This window comes from Pan paniscus, chromosome 1, assembly GCF_029289425.2.
Source record: "Pan paniscus chromosome 1, NHGRI_mPanPan1-v2.0_pri, whole genome shotgun sequence".
In the NCBI taxonomy this organism is placed as follows: Eukaryota; Metazoa; Chordata; class Mammalia; order Primates; family Hominidae; genus Pan; species Pan paniscus.
In genome coordinates, this window is record NC_073249.2 from 105,581,857 (window position 1) to 105,601,959 (window position 20,103).

A 20,103-nucleotide genomic window follows, 5' to 3' on the forward strand; every position below is an offset into this window, starting at 1 on the left:
AATTCATCTTAAGTAGATTGTTGTATATGGTGTAAGTCTAATATCCAGCATCTATTAAGGAACTTAAACAAATTTACAAGAAAATAAACAACCCTGTTAAAACGTGGGCAAAGGATATGAAAAGACACTTTTTGAAAGAAGACATACATGCAGCCAACAGGTGTATGAAACAAAGCTCAACATCACTGATCATCAGAGAAATGCAAATCAAAACCACAATGAGATACCATTTCATACCAGTCAGAATGGCTGTTACAATAGCTATTAAAAAGTAAAAAATCCAACAATAACCAGATGCTGGTGAGGTTGTGGAGAAAAAGGAATGCTTATACACTGTTGGTGGGAATGTAAATCAGTTCAACCATTGTGGAAAACAGTGTGGTGATTCCTCAAAGACCTGATAACAGAAATACCATTCAACCCACCAATCCTATTACAAAGGAATATAAATTGTTCTGTCATAAAGACACAAGCGCACGTATGTTTACTGCAGCACTATTTGCAATAGCCAAGACATGGAATTGGCCTAAATGTCCATCAATGGTAGACTGGATAATGAAAATGTGGTACATATACACCATGGAATATTATGTAGTTATATAAAAAAAAATGAGATCATGTCCTTTGCAGGAACATGGACGGAGCTAGAGGCCATTATCCTTAGCAAACTAATGCAGGAACAGAAAACCAAATACCACATGTTCTCACTTATAAGTGGGAGCTAAATGATGAGAACACATGGACACACAGAGGGGAACAACACACACTGGGGCCTATTGGAGGGTGGAGGGTGGGAGGAGGGAGAGGATCTAGAAAAATAACTAATGGGTACTAGGCTTAATACCTGGGTGATGAAATAATCTGTACAACAAACTCCTGTGACACGAGTTTACCTGTAGAGCAAAACTGCACATGTACCCCTGAACCTAAAATAAAAGTTTTACAAAAGGTGAACTAATTTAAAGAAATAAGCGGGTGGGCCGGGCGCGGTGGCTCATGCCTGTAATCCCAGCATTTTGGGAGGCCGAGGTGGGCGGATCACCTGAGGTTGGGAGTTCGAGACCAGCCTGACCAACATGGAGAAACCCCGTCTCTACTAAAAATACAAAATTAGCCGGGCGTGGTGATGCATGCCTGTAATCCCAGCTACTCAGGAGGCTGAGGCAGGAGAATCACTTGGACCTGGGAGGCGGAGTTTGCAGTGAGCTGAGATCGTGCGACTGCACTCCAGCCTGGGCGACAAGAGCAAAAGTCCATCTCAAAAAAAAAAAAAAAAAACACACACACAGGTAAATAACCATTCAGTTGGCACAATGATGTGACAAAAATCATGAAGGTGGCACACAAATGACTGAAGTTTTAGAAACACTGATTTACTAAGACTCGTCATGTTAGCAATAAAGAAATCAAGGACCAAAATGGTGAAATTTAAGGTTGGCAAGAAATAAACCTGGGATTACAACTAAATCTTCTGGAGCTCCAGTGGTGGTGTTCTTCCCAGCACACAGGCTGCCTCTCCATTCAGCTCTCTACGCTAGAAGGGATCTTTTATTTTAAAATAACAGCTTTATTGATATATAATTCATATATCATAAAATTCACCCTTTTAAAGTGTACAATTCAGCAGGTTTTAATAGATTCAGAGTGGGGCAACCACAATTTTAGAACATTTTCATCAGCCTCAAAAGAAGTCCCATATCAATTAGTAATCACTTCCCCTTCCTGCCAAACCCCTAGCAAAAATTAATCTATTCTGTGTCTCTATGGATTTGCCTAGGCTGGAGTGCAGTGGCGCAATCTCGGCTCACTGCAAGCTCCGCCTCCCGGGTTCACGCCATTCTCCTGCCTCAGCCTCCCGAGTAGCTGGGACTACAGGCGCCCACCACGATGCCCGGCTAATTTCTGTATTTTTAGTAGAGACGGGGTTTCATCGTGTTAGCCAGGATGGTCTCAATCTCCCGACCTCGTGATCCACCCACCTCGGCCTCCCAAAGTGCTGGGATTACAGGCTTGAGCCACTGCGCCCGGCCAGTACTTCATTTCTTAATTATGGAAGAATAATATTCCACTGTATGAATATAGCACATTTAATTTTAATTTTTTTTTTTTTTTTTGAGATGGAGTTTCACTCTTGTTGCCCAGGCTGGAGTGCAATGGTGTGATCTTGGCTCACCACAACCCCCGCCTCCTGGGTTCAAGCAATTCTCCTGCCTCAGTCTCCCAAATAGCTGGGATTACAGGCATGCGCCACCACGCCTGGCTAATTTTGTATTTTTAGTAGAGACAGGGTTTCTCCATTTTGGTCAGGCTGGTCTTGAACTCCCCACCTCAGGTGATCTGCCTGCCTCAGCCTCCCAAAGTGCTGGGATTACAGGCGTGAGCCACCACCTGCAGCCTACCACATTTTATTTACCCATGTATCAGTTAATGGACACGTGGTTTGTTTGTTTTTGCCATCACGAGGAATGCTGCTATGAACACTGGTGTACAAAATTTTATATGGAGATATGCTGTCATTTCTCTTGGGTACCTACCTAGGAGTGGAATTGCTGGGTACATGGTATGATTGGGGTTCTTGATGGCAAGCAATAGAAAATGTCTCTGGCCTTCTTGAACAAAGAGGAAATTTACTGTAAGAATAGTGGAGGCTTCCAGAATCCACAAGGGAGAAGCTGAAGAGCTGGGCCTGGAAAATGGGGCAAGAGCCAGAAGGACTTCAGTGGTCAGGCAATGGAGCTGCAAGCAGCACCGCCCCATAGAAATGCCTGGGCCTGGGCACTGTTGCAGCCTGCCCTTCTGGCTCTTGTCCAAGATTCAAAGTCTAGCAGAGAGCCTCCAATTGGCCAAGGCTGTGAATCACTCCCCTTCTCCCCACAAGCTGGGGGCCAGGGAGATGAATGATCTGACCACTTCAGCCCCACAGCATAAGGGAGGCATTACACAAGTGACAATTTCTCCAAAAGAGAAATTAAGGCAACAATTTGAAGTTGGAATTCGGGGGAATGCTGGATACCTAACAAAAAGACAAATGTAATACAGCAGGGCCAGATTATGAGGGGGAAAAAGCCAACACAGAGAGGAGGAAGAAAGCAAGGGAGGAGCAGAGAAGAGAGCAGAGCCACTGCCTTAAGCTCATTCTGAAGCCACAGAATCTGTGGATTTCCAGTTACATGAGCCAGGGTGACTTGGATTTTCTCTTGCTTGCAGCCAAATGCATCCTAACTGATGCAGTAGCGATTACACATGAAAGCCAACTAGAGATAGAAAAAGGCAAGGAAACCAGTGAGAATTACTTGGGTCTAGCCCCGTTTCTGCCAGATGCCTCTTAGCCAAAGCATTTGATTTCTGAACCTCAGTTTTCTCCTTTTTTCACAGAGTTGCGAAGTAAAATGAAGGATATAAGAGCACTGTATAGACTAAAGTGCAAAGGACTTCCCCATAGGCTCTTATAACCAAACAAGACAGAAGCAAAAACATGGTAATAAATGAACAAACAGATGTTTTCTCAAAGGCTTTAATATTCCAGGTTCCCATTTGGCCTAAGTTTTCATGAGTTCTTTATACTAGGCATCTGGGTGGGAGGTAGTGGGGGGTAAGAGAAGGAAACATTTTGAAGTAGAATTAGGTCAAAGCTGATCATTACACAGCGTGTAGATTTTGGGAATTTGCTTTTCCTTTTCTCTCTATTCTTAAAAAGCATTGGAGAAACTGTAGGAGGGAAAGGAAGGAGGGTGGCAGATGTTTCCCCCTCACTCTCTTATTTTATCCTCACAGCAGCCCTTGGAGGTAGGGATGATTACCTCCATTTTTCAGAGGTGGAAATGGTTCAGAAAAGTGAAGTCACCCAGCGTAGGTATGAATTTGAACTTAGTCCCAACAGATGTTAGATGCCAGGCTCTTTAGTACACCTCACCAACTCCCAGGAAACATAAAAACATACTCCATTATATTCCATTTGGTATCTGAGCTTCAAAAATTTAAAGGAAGCATACACAGGGTTGAGGGAAGGAATTGTTCCCTCAGGTTAACTCCAAACATTCTTTTTCCCTAAGGGAGGCAACTGTGGTATCAAAAGAACAAGGCCATATATGTAAATACCAAGGATATCTTTAAAGAATACTCAAGAAACTGGTCACAGTGGGTGACTTGAGGGTGGCAGGAGAAGAAACTGGGTCACTTGGGGATAGGGAAGACAAAAACTTTCTTTTCATTGTTGGCCTTTTCCTTCATTTCTTTCAATTAGTAAACATTTTTAGAGCAGTTTTTACATCACAGCAAAATTAAATGGAAAGTACAGAAATGTCCCATGTCCCCCATCCCCACACATGGACAACCTCCCCCACTATCAACATTCTGCCCCAGGGTGGTCCATTTGTTACAATCTATGAACCTACATTGGCACATCATTATCAACCAAGGTTCATAGTTTACATTAGGGTTCACTCTTGGTGTTGTACACTCTGTGGGTTTTGACGAAAGTGTAACGACATGTATCCACCACTGTGTTATCATACAGAGCCGTTTCTCTGCCCTAAGAATCCTCTATGCTCTGTGTGTTCATCCCCTTCTTCCTCTCACCTCTGGCAGCCACTAATCTTTTTATTGTCTCCATAGTTTTGCCTTTTACAGAATGTCATGTAGTTGGAATAATAGAGAATGTAGCCTTTTCAGATTGGCTTCTTTCACCCAGTAATATGCATTTAACTTTCCTTCAGGTCCTTTCATGGCTTGATAGTTTATTTCTTTTTAATGCTGAGTAATATTCCATTGTTTGGATGCACCACAGTTTATCCATTCACCTACTGAAGAACATCTTAGATGGTTCCAAGTTTTGACAATCATAATAAAGCTGCTATAAATACCTGTGTGCATGTTTTGTGTGTACTTAAGTTTTCAACTCCTTTGGGTAAATATCACAGAGTACAAAATGCTGGATCATATGGTAAGATTATGTTTAGTTTTGTACGAAACTGCCAAACTGTCTTTTTTTTTTTTTGGGCTGGAGTACAGTGGCACGATCTTGGCTCACTGCAACCTCTGCCTCCTGGGTTCAAGCAATTCTCCTGCCTCAGCCTCCCAAGTAGCTGGGATTGCAGGCATGTACTACCACACCCAGCAAATTTTTGTATTTTCAGTACAGACAGGGTTTCACCACGTTGGCCAGGCTGGTCTTGAACTCCTGACCTCAGGTGATCCTCTCGCCTCGGCCTCCCAAAGTGCTGGGATTACAGGCGTGAGCCACTGTGCCCAGCCCAAACTGTCTTTCAAAGTGGCTGTACCATTTTACATTCCCATAAGCATTTCATGTTGTCAGTGTTTTGGTTGGCCATTCTAATAAGTGTGTAATGCTATCTGTTTATGCTTTAATTTGTAATTTTTGAATGACATATGAAAATATGCCCTTGTTGAGCATCTTCCTTCCCTTTTTTCTTTAGAGACAGAATATCATTGTGTTGCCCAGGCTGTAGTGCAGTGGCTATTCACAGTATTCACAGGTACAATCACAGTGCACTGTAGCCTTGAGCTCTTGGCCTCAAGCAATCCTCCTGCCTCAGCCTCTGAGTAGCTGGAACTATAGACACATGTGTTAGGCCATTCTTGCATTGCTATAAAGAAATACCTGAGGCTAGGTAATTTATAAAGATAAGAGGTTTAATTGGCTCACAGTTCTGCAAGCTTTACAGGAAACATGGTGCTGGCATCTGCTCAGCATCTGGGGAGGCCTCGAGAAGTTTACAATCATGGTGAAAGGTAAAGGGGGACCAGGCACATCACATGGTGAGAGCAGGAGCAAGAGAGAGAGAGTGAGTGATTGGGGAGGTGCCACACATTTTTAAATGACCAGATCTTACGAGAACTCACTATTACAAAGACAGCACCAAGCCAAGAGGGATCCACCCCTGTGATCCAAACACCTCCCACCAGGCCCCACCTCCAGCATTGGGGATTACAATTCAACATGAGATCTAGGTGGGACAAATATTCAAACTATAATAGCATGTGCCACCACACCTGGTTTGAGCATTTTTTATATGCTTACTTGCCACCTGTATATCTTCTTTGGTAAAGTGTCTGTTCAGGTCTGTTGCCCATGTTTAAATTGTTTTTTTTTTTTTAAATTGTTGAGTTTTAAGGGTTCTTTGTAAGTTTTGAATTACGTTCTTTTATCTGATGTGTCTTTTGTAAACATTTTCTCCCGGTCTATGACTTTTTTCCTTATTCTGTTTTTGTTTTTTTATTTTTTCAAGACAGAGTCTTGCTCTGTCACCCAGGCTGGAGTGCAGTGGTGCGATCTTGGCTCACTACAACCTCTGCCTCCCAGGTTTGAGCAATTCTCCTGCCTCAGCCCCCCAAGTAACTGGGATTTCAGGTGTGCACCACTACACCCAGCCAATTTCTGTATTTTTAGTAGAGACAGGGTTTCGCCATGTTGGCCAGGCTGGTCTCGAACTCCTGACCTCACGTGATCTGCCTGCCTTAGCCTCCCAAAGTGCTAGGATTACAGTGTGAGCCACCGTGCCCAGCCCCTCATTCTCTTGATATTGTCTTTCAAAGATAAGTCTTTAATTTTAATAAAGTCCAACTTATCAATTATTTCTTTCATAGATTATGTCTTTCATGTTGTATTTTAAAAGTTATCACCATACCCAAGGTCATCTAGGTTTTTTTCTTTTATCTTCTAAAAAATTTATAGTTTTGTGTTTTACATTTAGGTCTATTATCTATTACAGTTAATTGTTGTGAAAGATGTAAGCTGTGTCTAGATTCTTTTTTTTTAAAGCCTGGACAACATAGGGAGACCCTTTCTCTATAAAAAAATTAAAGAACTAGCTGGGCATGGTGGTGCACGCCTATAGTCGCAGCTACTTGGAAGGCTGAATTGGGAGGATTGCTTGAGCCTGGGAGGTCAAGGCTGCAGTAAGCCATGATCATGCCACTACACTCCAGCCTGGGCAACTAAGCAAGACTCTGTCTCAAAAAATAAAAATGGATTATTTTTTGTATATGTATGTTCATTTGTTCTGACGTATTTTTAAAAGATTGTCTCTGCACTATTGTATTGCCTTTGCTCTTTTGTCAAAGATCAGTTGACTACATTTATGTGAGTTTATTTCTGGGCTGTCTTTCTGTTCCATTGATCTATTTGTCTAGTCTTTCACCAATACCACAATGTCTTGACAACTGTAGTTTTGTACTATGTCTTGAAGTTCGGTAGTGCCAGTCTCCTGACTTTGATTTTTTCTTTTTTTCTTTTTTTCTTTTTTCTTTTTGAGACTGAATCTCACTCTATCACCCAGGCTGGAGTACAGTGGCGGATCTCGGCTCACTGCAACCTCTGCCCCCTGAGTTCAAGTGATTCTCGTGCCTCAGCCTCCTGAGTAGCTGGGTTTACAGGCACCCGCCTCCACACCTGGCTAATTTTTGTATTTTTAGTAGAGATGGGGTTTCACCATGTTGGCCAGGCTGGTCTTGAACTCCTAACCTCAAGTGATCTGCCTGCTTCAGACTCCCAAAGTGCTGGGATGACAGGTGTAAGCCACTGTGCCTGGCCGACTTTGATTTTTATTTCAATATTGACTTGGTAATTCTGTGTCTTTTGCCTCCCCATATAAACTTTAGACTCAGTTTATCTACATCCACAAAATAACTTGCTGGTATTTTGATTGGATTGTGTTGACTCCACAAATTAAATTGTAAAAAACTGACATCTTGACAATATTAAGTCTTCTTATCCATGAACATAGTCTATCTTTCCATTTATTTAGGTTTTTTTTTCGATACCTTTCATCAGATTTTCATTGTTTTCCTCCATAGATTTTGAATATAATTTATACTGATTTCATTTTTTAATACCTACATATACAATTTATACATAAGCATTTTTATATCTAAGGGTCTTTGTTGCGGGAAGTCAGTTCTTATCACTTCCCCAATCAATACCCTTGTGATTTCCTATGCCTGTCTTTAATTTAATCTCTTAATCCTGTCAGTTGAGGAGGATGTATGTTGCCTCAGGACCATGTGATAATTGCGTTAACTGCACAAATTGTACAGCATGTGTGTTTGTGCAATATGAAATCTGAGCACCTTGAAAAAAGAACAGGATAACAGCAATTGTTCAGGGAATAAGAGAGATAACCTTAAACTCTGACCGCTGGTGAGCCAGGCAGAACAGCGCCATATTTCTCTTTCAAAAGCAAATGGGAGAAATATCACTGAATTCTTTTTCTCAGCATGGAATATCCCTGAGAAAGAATCTGCACCTAGGGGTAGGTCTCTGAACTGGCCCCCCGGAGCGTACCTGTCTCTTATGGTCGAGTCTGCAGAGATGAAATAGACTCTAGTCTCCCATAGCGCTCCCAGGCTTATTAGGAAGAGGAAATTCCTGCCTAATAAATTTTGGTCAGACCCATTGATCTCAAAACCCTGTCTCCTGATAAGATGTTATCCATGACAATGGTGCCCGAAACTTCATTAGCAATTTTAATTTCGCCTCAGTCCTGTGGTCCTGTGATCTTGCCCTGCCTCCACTAGCCTTGTGATATTCTATTACCCTGTTAAGTACTTGATGTCTGTCACCCACACCTATTCGCGCACTCTCTCCCCTTCTGAAAATCCCTAATAAAAACTTGCTGGTTTTTGTGGCTTGTGGGGCATCACGGATCCTACCAACATGTGATGGCTGTCCTGGATGCCCAGCTTTAAAATTTCTCTCTTTTGTACTCTGTCCCTTTATTTCTCAAGCCAGTCGATGCTTAGGAAAAATAGAAAAGAACCTACATGATTATCAGGGCAGGTCCCCTGATAGGTCTGTTGTGGGGAGTGCTAATGCAATGGTAATGTGTTTTTAATTTCAAATTTTACTTGTCATATCAGCAATGGTTGGTATATAGGAAAGTGACTGACTTTTGTATATTAACCTTATATCCTGGAGCCTTGTTATACTCAATTATTAGTTCCAGGAGTCTTTTTTTTTTTGGTCAATTTTTTCAGATTTCTTACATAGACAATCATGTCATCTGTGAACGTGGGCAGTTTTTTTTTTCCCAATCTGCATATCTTTTACTTATTTTTATTGTCTCATTAGTTAGGACTTCCAGTACAATGCTGAAACACAATGGTGAGAGGGGACATCCTTGCCTTCTTCCTGATCTTAGCAGGACAGCTTTAAGTTTTTCACCATTAAGTATGATGTTAACTATAGGTTTTTATATAGATGTTTATCAAGTTGAGGAAATTACCCTTTATTTCTAGTTTGCGCTGGGTTTATTTTTTTTTAATTATGCATGGACATTGGATTTTATCAAATGCTTTTTCTGCATCTATTGATATGATCATGTGATTTTTCTCCTTTAAGCCAGTTGATGTGATGGGTTACATTAATTGATTTTTGAATGTTAAATCAGCATTGAATACATGGAATAAATCCCACTTGGTCATGGCTATAGACTGAATATTTGTGTTCCCTAAAATTCCTATGTTGAAACCTCATCCTCAATGTGAAGGTATTTGGAAATGGGGCTTTGGGAAGTGTTTAGGGCATGTGGGCAGAACCCCCATGAATGGGATTAGTGCCCCTAAAACAGAAACCCCAGAGGCTTCATTGTCTCTTCTGCCATATAAGGATGTAGCAAAAAGATGGCCATCTGTGAACCAGGAAGCTGGCTCTCACTAGGCACCAAAGCTACTTTCATTTTGATTTTGGACTTCCCAAATTCCAGAACTGTAAGAATAAATGTTGTTTAAGCCACCCAGTTTATGTTATTTCGTTATAGCGGCCTGAATGGACTAAGACAGTCATGGTGTGTAATTAGTTTTATACATTGTTGGAGTTGATTTGCTAATTATTATTGGGAATGTTTGTATCTATGTCATGAGAAATATTGGTTCAAAGTTTTTTTTTTCTTGTGATGGTTTTGATATCAGGGTAATGGCCTCATTGAATGAGTTAGCAAGCATTCTCTCTACTTCCGTCTTTTGAAAGAGACTATAGAGGAATGGTATAAATTTTCCTTAAATGTATGGTAGAACTCACCAATTAACCCATCTGGGCATGTCATGTTTTGTTTCAGAAGGTTATTAATTATTTATTCAACTTCTTTAATAGATATATTCAGATTGTCTATTTTTTCCCAGTGTAAGTTTTGGCAGATTATCTCTTTCAAGAAATTGGTCCATTTCATGTAGGTTATCAGATTTGTGGGTGTAGAATTGTTCATATTATTCTTTCATTATTCTTTTAATGTCCATGGGATCTATAGTGATGTTTCATCTTCAATTTTTGATGTTAATAGTTTGAATCTTCTCTTTTTCTTAGTCTGGCTAGATACTTACTGATTTTATTGATAATTTCAAAGAACAAGCTACAGGCCGGGTGGGGTGGCTCACATCTGTAATCCCAACAATTTGGGAGGCCAAGGCAGGCAGATCACTTGAGGTGAGGAGTTCAAGACCAGCCTGGCCAACATGGTGAAACCCCGTCTCTTCTGAAAATATAAAAATTAGCCGGGTGCAGTGGCACATGCCTGTAGTCCCAGCTACTCAGGAGGCTGAGGCAAGAAAACCGCTTGAACATGGGAGGCGGAGGTTGAAGTGAGCCGAGATCATGCCACCTCACTCCAGCCTGGGCGACAAAGCAAGACTGTCTCAAAAAACAAAAACAAAAACAAAAATAAAGAACCAGCTTCTAGCTTTGTTTATTTTCTCTATTGCTTTTCTGTTTTCAATTTCTTTAATTTTTGGTCTAATTTTTATTATTTCTTTTTTTCTGCTTCCTTTGGACTTAATTTGCTCTTTTTCTAGTTTCCAAAGGTGGACACTTAGTTTTTTTTTAATATTTTTTTGAGACACAGTCTGTCACCCAGGCGGAGGACACTTAGATTATTGATTTTAGATATTTCTTTTTTGGTAATACATGCATTCAATGCTATAAATTTTCCCCAAGCAGTGCTTATGCTACATCCTACAACTTTTGATAAGTCGTATTTTCATTTGGCTTAAAATATTTTTTAATTTCTTTTGAAATTTATTCTCTAACCCATGTGTTATTTTGAAATGTGTTGCTTACTCTCCAAGCATTTTGGTATTTTCCAGCTATCTTTGTTATTAATTTCTAATTTTATTGTGGTCTGAGAGCAAACATAATTTCTATTCTTTTCTATTTGTTAAGGTGTATTTTATGGTTCAGAATGTGGTCTATCTTGATGAATGTTCCATGTAAGCTTGAGAAGAATGTGTAATCTGCTGTTGTTAGATAAAGTAGTCTACAGATGTTAATTATATCCAGTTGGTTGATGGTGTTGTTGAGCTCATCTATGTCCTTACTGATTTTCTGCCTGCTGGATTTGTCCATTTCTAGTAGAAGGGTGCCCTTGTTCTTTGTTCCTATTTTTGTCTTCCACTTTTTCTGGCTTTTTTTTTTTTTTTTCTTTTGAGATAGGGTCTTGCTCTGTTTCCCTGGCTGGAGTGCAGTGGCATGATCGTAGCTCACTGTAACCTCAATCTCCTGGGCTCAAGCCATCCTCCTGCCTCAGCCTCCTGAGTAGCTGCGACTATAGGCATGTACCACAACACCCGGCTTTTTTTTTTTTTTTTTTTTTTGTAGAGATGAGGTCTCATTATGTTGCCCGGGCTCTTTTGTAGTTTTAACAGAGCATTTTATGTGATTCCATTTTCTCTCCTCTCTTGGCATGTCAGTTGTACTTCTTTTTTTACTTGTTTTCCTGGTTGCCTTAGAGTTTGGAATATCTATTTATAACTAATCCAAGTCTAATTTCAAATAAAATGAGTAGGGCAAGTATCTTTTTTTTCCCTTTGTATAAAAATAGAAATATTTTAATGTTTCTCTTTTTTTAAATTTTACTTTAGGTTCTGGGATACATGTGCAGGATGTGCAGGTTTATTACATAGGTATACATGTGCCATGGTGGTTTGCTGGCAAGTATCTTATAATAATGGAATATTCCTAATTCCTCTCTTCCATCCCTCATATCATTTCTGTTATTCATTTTACTTATACATAAGCATATATAATAAATAATATATATTCATTTATGTGTGCCTATATATTTGACATATGTGCATAATATAGGCATAATCAAATACACTGTTGCTATTATAATTTTTACTAAACTTCTTTGTTAGGCCAATTAAGAATAAGGAAATAAAAGTTTTTATTTTTACCTTCACCTATTCATTGTCTGATACTCTTGTTTTCTTTGTATAGATCTGAGTTTCTGACCTACATAATTGTCCTTTCCTCTGAAGAACTTCCTTTAATATTTCTTGCAAGGCAGACCAACCAGCAACAAATTCCCTCAATTTTTGTTTGTCTGAGAAAGTTTATTTCTCCTTCACTCTTGAAGGATAATTTCACAGGGACAGAATTCTAAGTTGGTGAAGTTTTTTCTCTCAATACTCTAAATATTTCACTTCATTCTCTTCATGCTTGCATAGTTTCTGGTGAGAAGTCAGAGTTCGAGATAATTCTTTTTTTTTTTGAGACGGACTCTCGCTCTGTCACCCAGGCTGGAGTGCAGTGGTGCAATCTGGGCTCACTGCAACTTTCGCACCCCGGTTTCAGCAATTCTCCTGCCTCAGCCTCCTAAGTAGCTGGGACTGCAGGTGTGTGCCACTATGCCTGACTAATTTTTGTATTTTTTGGTAGAGATGGGGTTTCTCTGTGTTGGCCAGGCTGGTCTCAAACTTCTGGCCTCAAGTGATCCACCTGCCTCAGTTTCTCCAAAGTGCTGGGATTACAGGCGTGAGCCACCGCACTTGGCAAGAGTTTGATATAATTCTTGTCTTTGCTCCTCTATAGGTGTTTATTTTCTTCCTTCCGGCCTCTATTAAGATTTATTTTTAATCTTTAATTTTCTGAATTCTGAATATGATATGCCCAGGTATAGTTTTGTTTTGTTTTTGGCATTTATTCTTCTTGCTGTTTTCTGAGATTTCTGGATCTGTGGTTGGGTGAAAAATTATCAGTCATTATTGCTTTAAATATTGCTTCTGGTTCTTTCTCTCTTTCTTCTCCTGGCATTTCCACTCTACCTATGCTACCCCGTTTGTATTTGTCCCATGGTTCCCGATATCCTTTTTTGGGTTTTTCAAAATCTTTTTTTTCTGACTGGTTTTCATTTAGGGAGTTTCTATTGTCATATCCTCAAGCTCAGAAATTTTTTCCTTAGCTGTGTCCAGTCTACTGGTGTGCCCATCAAAGGTATTCATTGCTGTTACTTTTTTTTTTTATTTCTAGCTATTCCTTCTTATTCTGTCTTAGAGTTTCCATCTCTCTGTTCACATTACCCATCTGTTCTTGCATGTTATCTATTTTTTCATTAAAGCTCTTAGCATATTAATCATAGTGTTAAAAATTCCTGTTCTCATAGTTCCAATGTTCCTGCCATATCTGACTCTGGTTCTGATGCTTGCTCTGTCTTTTCGAACTGTGTTTTTTGTCTTTTAGTGTGATTTGTAATGTTCTGCTGAAAGGTCGACATGATATACTAGTTAAAAGGAAACGCAGTAAACAGGCCTCTAGTAATGTGGTAGTCAGATCTGTGGAGAGCAGCAGCACTCTATAGTCCTATGGTTAGCTGAACTTCTCTGGACATCAGCTTCTCTGTAGCCCTGGGATAGCTGGATCTCCTTGGACAATCTGTTCCTCATCAGATGTCCACCTCCAAAATCAGTTCCAATTCATAACATATTAATTAGATCTTTTTGGAGACATAGCGAAGAAGATACATATAGTATACCACACAGTAGAAACTAAACCAAATTCTTCATCAGCCACTCCTCTTCATCTTGCCTCACACATTTTTTTTCCCTGCTAATAATTTTGTTTCTCTTTTTTACCTCTACAACTTCTTAAAACTCATTCTGTTGTCCAGAGCAGTTCATCTCTACCCTCAGCTTGTGTGTCCCACTCAGCAAAACAAAGACCAAGCAGAAGCCACCTTCCCAGTTCCTGTAAGTATGTCTGTTTTGAAGTGGGACAAGGAGCAGCCTCAGCTCACCTGGCCACGTGTACACAGGGCTAATTATATGTAACCTGCAAGGATGTTGTGAGGATGAACAGAGCTGGAATTCAGGCCTAAGTTTTCTGACCTCAAGTTCAATGTCCCTTTCCTTAGCTATCTCAAGACAACAAAATATTGTACAGCCTTTATTCTTAGAGATTTCCCTGGCTCAAACCCTCCATTTAACTGGATTTTTGTAACATTCAACTTTTTTTTTTTCTTTTTGAGACAGAGTCTCACTCTGTTGCCCGGGCCGGAGTGCAGTGGCGCGATCTTGTCTCATTACAACCCCCGCCTCCTGGGTTCAAGTGATTCTCCTGCCTCAGCCTCCCAAGTAGCTGGGACTGCAGGCACATGCCACCACGCCTGGCTAATTTTTTTTTTTTTTTTTTTTTGAGATGGAGTTTCGTTCTTGTTGCCCAGGCTGGAGCGCAATGGCATGATCTCTGCCCACCGCAACTTCTGCCTCCCGAGTTCAAGCGATTCTCCTGCTTCAGCCTCCTGAGTAGCTGGGATTACAGGCATGTGCTGCCACACTTGGCTAATTTTGTATTTTTAGTAGAGACAGGTTTCTCCATGTTGGTCAGGCTGGTCTCGAACTCCCAACCTCAGGTGATCTGCCCTCCTCGGCCTCCCAAAGTGCTGGGATAACAGGTGTGAGCCATTTTTGTATTTTTAGTAGAGATGGGATTTTGCCATGTTGGCCAGGCTGGTCTCGAACTCCTGCCTCAGGTGATCCACCAAGCCCGGCCTGTAACATTCAACTTTTGGAAGAGACAAAGAATTAGCCAGGAATGTGAAAATAAAAATTTGATTTCTAGAACATGTGTCAGGGTCAGCACAAATGTATCGCTCTTATTCTCTCTGTATCTGTGATGCCAGCCCATGAGACTTCAATTTAGAGTGATGACGCCTGAAGAAGAGTGACATTCTCTCTCATTAAAGAGAGATATTATTATGTTCACTGACCCCTACTTAGGCAAGAATGTGGGCAGAGATGTTTCAAAAATCATGGGCAAGACTTGAGATGTGATGAGGCTTTCTTCCTAGCCTAGTTTCCCACTTCCTCCCAGGAAGGGAAGGAGATCAGGGTGACTGAGCCTATCAACGAGGTCTGTAGAGGAGGCAAACGGCCATGGCAGTCAGCATCAGGGTTAGGAGTAGAGCGTGTGTTAGTTTCCTAGAGCTGCCATAGCAAAGTACCACAAACTTGCTGCGTTAAAACAACAGAAATGTACTCTTTCACAATTCTGGAGGCTGGAAGTCTGAAATCAATACGGTGGCAGGGCCGTGCTCTCTCTGAAGGCTCTAGGAGATCCGTATGTGCTTCTTCCTAGCTTCTTATGGCTGCTGACATTCCTTGGCATTCTTTGGCTTGTAGATGCCTGACCCCTATCTCTGCCTCCCTTGTCACACGGCAGGCTTCCTGCGTGTGTCTGTTATCTCTTCTTATAAGGATGCCCATCATTGGATCAGGGCCCACCCATCTTAATTAATTACATCTGCAAAGATCCTATTTCCAATTAAAGCCCCATTCACAGTCCTGGGGGTTAGGACTTTAACGTATCTTTTTGGGGAACAAAATTCAGCTCACAATAGAGTGCTCTATCTTTCGTGTTTGTCAGCAGAAGAATCTGCCAAAATGATTTGGCAGCTAGGACAGAAGGAAGGTGACTGAAGTGATTGAAGGAAGGTGAACTTGTGAGGAGGCAATGTCCACATTTCTGAAAATGCGGCAATGGAGGCTTTGGGAGCCAACTGAACCTTTAATCTCCTCCTCCATCCCTGGCATAGGCAGATTTTCAAAACTGCCGTCTGAAGTATAGGTTACTTGCTATAGCGTCTTCATCTGATCTGTAACTTCAAAATAAATCCTGGCAAAGTGGCCCATTCATCATTCATAAGGTGCAGTTTCACCAGCTAGTTAACATTCCCTTCCCAGGTAGATGTGTGTGAAATTCATTCCAGTATTTAAGAGAGATCTCCCAGAATTCTACTCAGATTTATTGTCAAATAACTGTTCGGTAAAACTGCGTCTTTTGCTGACTCAGGCCTGGCAGGAAGAGTTGCCACAAGCATGGAGCTCTGGCATTGATTTGTGACTTCCCAGTGGGAGAACCTCAGGGGTGGAAGTCCACAGGCTTGATTGCCTTCTTAGATTAATATTTAATAGGATGACCGCCCCCATCTACCTTGCCAGCCCGGATCAGTGCCACAAGTCAAGGCTTGGCCTTGCTGTGCACAAGCGCTGTGAGGAAGATTTGGCAAAATTTTAATTAACTGAAGATAAACATACATAGGGAGCATGAGTCCATTAGCTGGCACCACCACCCAGAGAGAAAAGGCCTCACTAATCACATGCCACAGCAGGTGAAATGACCTGCAGACCTGCAGCCTCCATTTGCTTTCAAATTAAAAAACATATTTTCGAAATAAATACACATGGGGCCCTGCTCATCATGTCGTTTCCCCTGAAAAGCAGGAAATCTGGGTTGCTAATGAGCAATGCTTTCAATATTTTAGCCCAAGAAAGCTGAAAACACAAGTGTAGCAAAACAAGGCTGGAATTGCCCTTCCTTTGGAGGAGGGAGGAAAGTTGGGACAGAAAACCAAGGAAAGGCAATCAGAAATGGAGGACTCAGTCCTGTGGAAAAATACAAATAATATAGTCAGCCTGGGAAGAAGTAACTGGATCTAGAAATCAGGCATGGCAGAGGTACCCATTTGCTCAGCGGCAAGGAATCCGTAAGGTTAGATCGTAGAATAAGTCTGTAATTCACCAACCTTTAGATTGCAAGATGGCCAAGAAATAGGGATAGAGCTCGAGTTTACAATATTCTAGAAGGAAAATTTTATACAATTTGGTCAGAAAGTGGGTATTTCGTTTGCTCATTAGGCTATATATTCATCACTTAATATGTAACAAGTGCCATTTCAGGTCTGGGGAGATAGAAGTGAAGGAGACTTAACAAGTCTCTGTTGTCATGTGGCTTACTTTCTAGTAGGGGGAGGCAGACAACAAATACCCAAGAAAATATCAGGTAGCATTTAAGTCAGAGACCTGAATGGTGAGAAAGCGCTGGCCATGCAGAGATCAGGGGAGGGCATTCTGGGGAATAGCAAGTACAAAGGCCCTAAGGAAGGTAAGAGCTCAGCCTGTTGAAGGAATGAAGTGTGGCTGGCGCTCAGTGAGAAAGGAGATGAGGAGAAGAAAAGAATAGGTAGGGGCAAGGTTCAGGATATTGGGTTTTATTCCAAGTGCAATTATTCATATGAAACTTGTCATTCCCAATAGATTATAAGCTTCAAGAGGGCAGAGACTCTCTCTTACTCACTCAATACCTAGTTTGCATTCCAGGGCATCTACTAGCTGCCTTTTCTTTTTATTTGAGCCTGGTCTTCTTCTAGCCCTTCTATAGTATGGTGAGCCAGCCTCCAAGATGACTTCCAATGACCCTTGCCTCCTTTTGTAATCCCCTTTCACACTGAATCAGGGCTGGACCTTTGTGGCCAGTAAAAGAGGGTAGAATTGATAGTGTATGATGTTCAAGGCTAAGTTATAAAAGTCATTCCAGCACCCATCTTGGTCTCTTGGATTTCTTGCCCTGAGGGAGGCCAGCTGCCATGGGAACACTCAAGCTGCAATGTGGAGAGGCCCACGTGGAGAGGCCCACATGGAGAGGAACTGAGTCCCTGGACAATGGCCAGCAACCAATTTGCCATTCATGTGTATGAGCCACCTTGGAAGTGGATCCTCCTATCCTAGTAAAGCCTTCAGATGATTGTAGCCTCAGCTGACATATTATTGCAAGCGTATGAGAGACCTTGAGCCAGAACTGCCCAGTGGAGATCTCCTTAAATTCCTGACCAGTGGAAACCATGAGAAATAGTAAATCATTATTTTAAGCCGTCAAATTTTGGGTGATTTGTTACACATCCTTAAGAACCCGGCCAGGCGCAGTGGCTCATGCCTGTAATCCCAGCGCTCTGGGAGGCAGAGGCGGGCGGATCACGAGGTCAGGAGATAGAGACCATCCTGGCTAACACAGTGAAACCCCATCTCTACTAAAAATACAAAAAATTAGCCGGGTGTGGTAGTGGGCGCCTGTAGTCCCAGCTACTCGGGAGGCTGAGGCAGGAGAATGCATAGACCCGGGAGGCAGAGCCTGCAGTGAGCCAAGATTGTGCCACTGCACTCCAGCCTGGGTGACAGAGCGAGACTCCATCTCAAAAAAAAAAAAAAAAAGAACCCAGAACACATAGTATAAGGTCATGTATGAAGTAATGGGATAAAAGCATGACAATGAGAAACTGCTTAAAGGGGATCCTTTTCACGTGGGACAGAAGATCAGAGAACTCCTAAGACAAGGGGCGGGCTCACATCATTCCTTGGGGACATCTAAGAGTCAGGACTGAATGAAAGATCATTGGTGAGGTCATTTAAAAATAAATGTGGCCCTTTCCCCTGGCTGGCAGCGCAGAGGCCGCAGGATGCCTGGAGTTACTGTAAAAGATGTGGACCAGCAGGAGTTCGTCAGAGCTCTGGCAGCCTTTCTCAAAAAGTCTGGGCAGCTGAAAATCCCCAAATGGATGGCCAAGCATAAAGAGCTTGCTCCCTGTTATGAGAACTGGTTCTACACATGAGCTGCTTCCACAGCGCGGCACCTGTACCTCTGGGGTTGGCTCCATGACCAAGATCAATGGGGGACATCAAAGATGGCATCATGCCCAGCCACTTCAGTCGAGGCTCCAAGAGTGTGGCCCGCCAGGTCCTCCAAGCCCTGGAGGGGCTGAAAATGGTGGAAAAGGGCCAAGATGGGGGCCACAAACTGACACCTCAGGGACAGAGAGATGTGGACAGAATCACCGGAGAGGTGGCAGCTGACAACAAGAAGCATTAGAACAAACCATGCTAGGTTAATAAATTGCCTCATTCGTAAAAATAAATAAAATAAAATAAAAATAAATAAATAAATGTGGAGGGCAGAATTTATCCATTATTATCTCTTGTGAAGGAGACAAAAGCCATAGTATTCAAAATATATTTATAAGAATCTAGAACCTGTGTAACTTCCCTAGGTTTGTTGTTTTTGTTGCCCTGGTCTAATTATCCAGGGTGAAAAGCTCTTGAATGTTTGTCTGGGGTAACAAAGAGAAGGGGGGAGGGTTTGGGAGGGAGGAATTGCCCCACTCCAAATCTGCCTCAGGGGGTAGCTACCAGAAGAGGAAAGTAGGCCTTGGAACTTGCTGAGGGAATCAAGTTGAAGACAGAGCCTGACTGGGCCTGAGACAGACCCCCGGGCTAAGAGTTGAAAGGCACAGTGTGTTGAATAAAGTGAGCCAGGTTCAATCGTTTCCTGAGGCACAGGCATATCTGCAGCCTTCCAAATCTGTCTTCTCCGGGAGAATCTTCCCCTTGTCAGAGCTGGTATCTCACAGGTGAAAATGTGAAGTAATCTCTAACAGCTCTGGGAGGTGAATGCCCAGCAAAGTATTTATCCTCAAACAACCCCCTCCTGGCACATTTGTCTGGCTATGTATTTCTGTAATTAATTGATGTTGTTCAGTTAAGATCTATTAAATTCTTGTCTGAAAATAAACGTCATCTGGAACTCCATGTGTTAAAACAATAAAAGCAGTGCTGTTCCAGTTAAGGTGGGAAAGGGAGAGGGGTGCTGAGTCCCGCTTCCCCTCAGCTTTGCCTCATCCACCCACCCCACTTAGTATCCCCAAGGCCTTTCCCAGGAGCCCTAGCATTCTAAAACTCATAGCTTGAAAACAACAGATTGAGGATATTATAGCACCTCCTACATCGTTTTATAATAATCTGCTATTTGTGATTACTTATGCCACTGTTTTCTTCCACTACTGCAAATAAACAGATTCATCTTCCTCAGATACCATCTCATCATGTACTTAAGGCCTCTAGGAAGATTCCGGTTCTCAGAAGTTTAAGTCAGAGGGGCTTAAAGATGGCTGGTACTTGCCTCCTCCACAAAGAAGAACCTAAATAGTGAGTAGATAGTCACATTTCAAATAGGTCATCCAAAAAAGAACACTGGAATTCATTGGAGAAATG

The 20,103-nt window shown here is 41.8% G+C and overlaps 1 pseudogene; it reads left to right on the top strand.

Annotated features, from left to right (window-relative positions):
- The first annotated feature begins 712 nt into the window (after positions 1 to 712).
- Positions 713 to 19,623, top strand: LOC129394598 (small ribosomal subunit protein eS19-like; annotated as a pseudogene).
- The last annotated feature ends 480 nt before the right edge of the window (positions 19,624 to 20,103 follow it).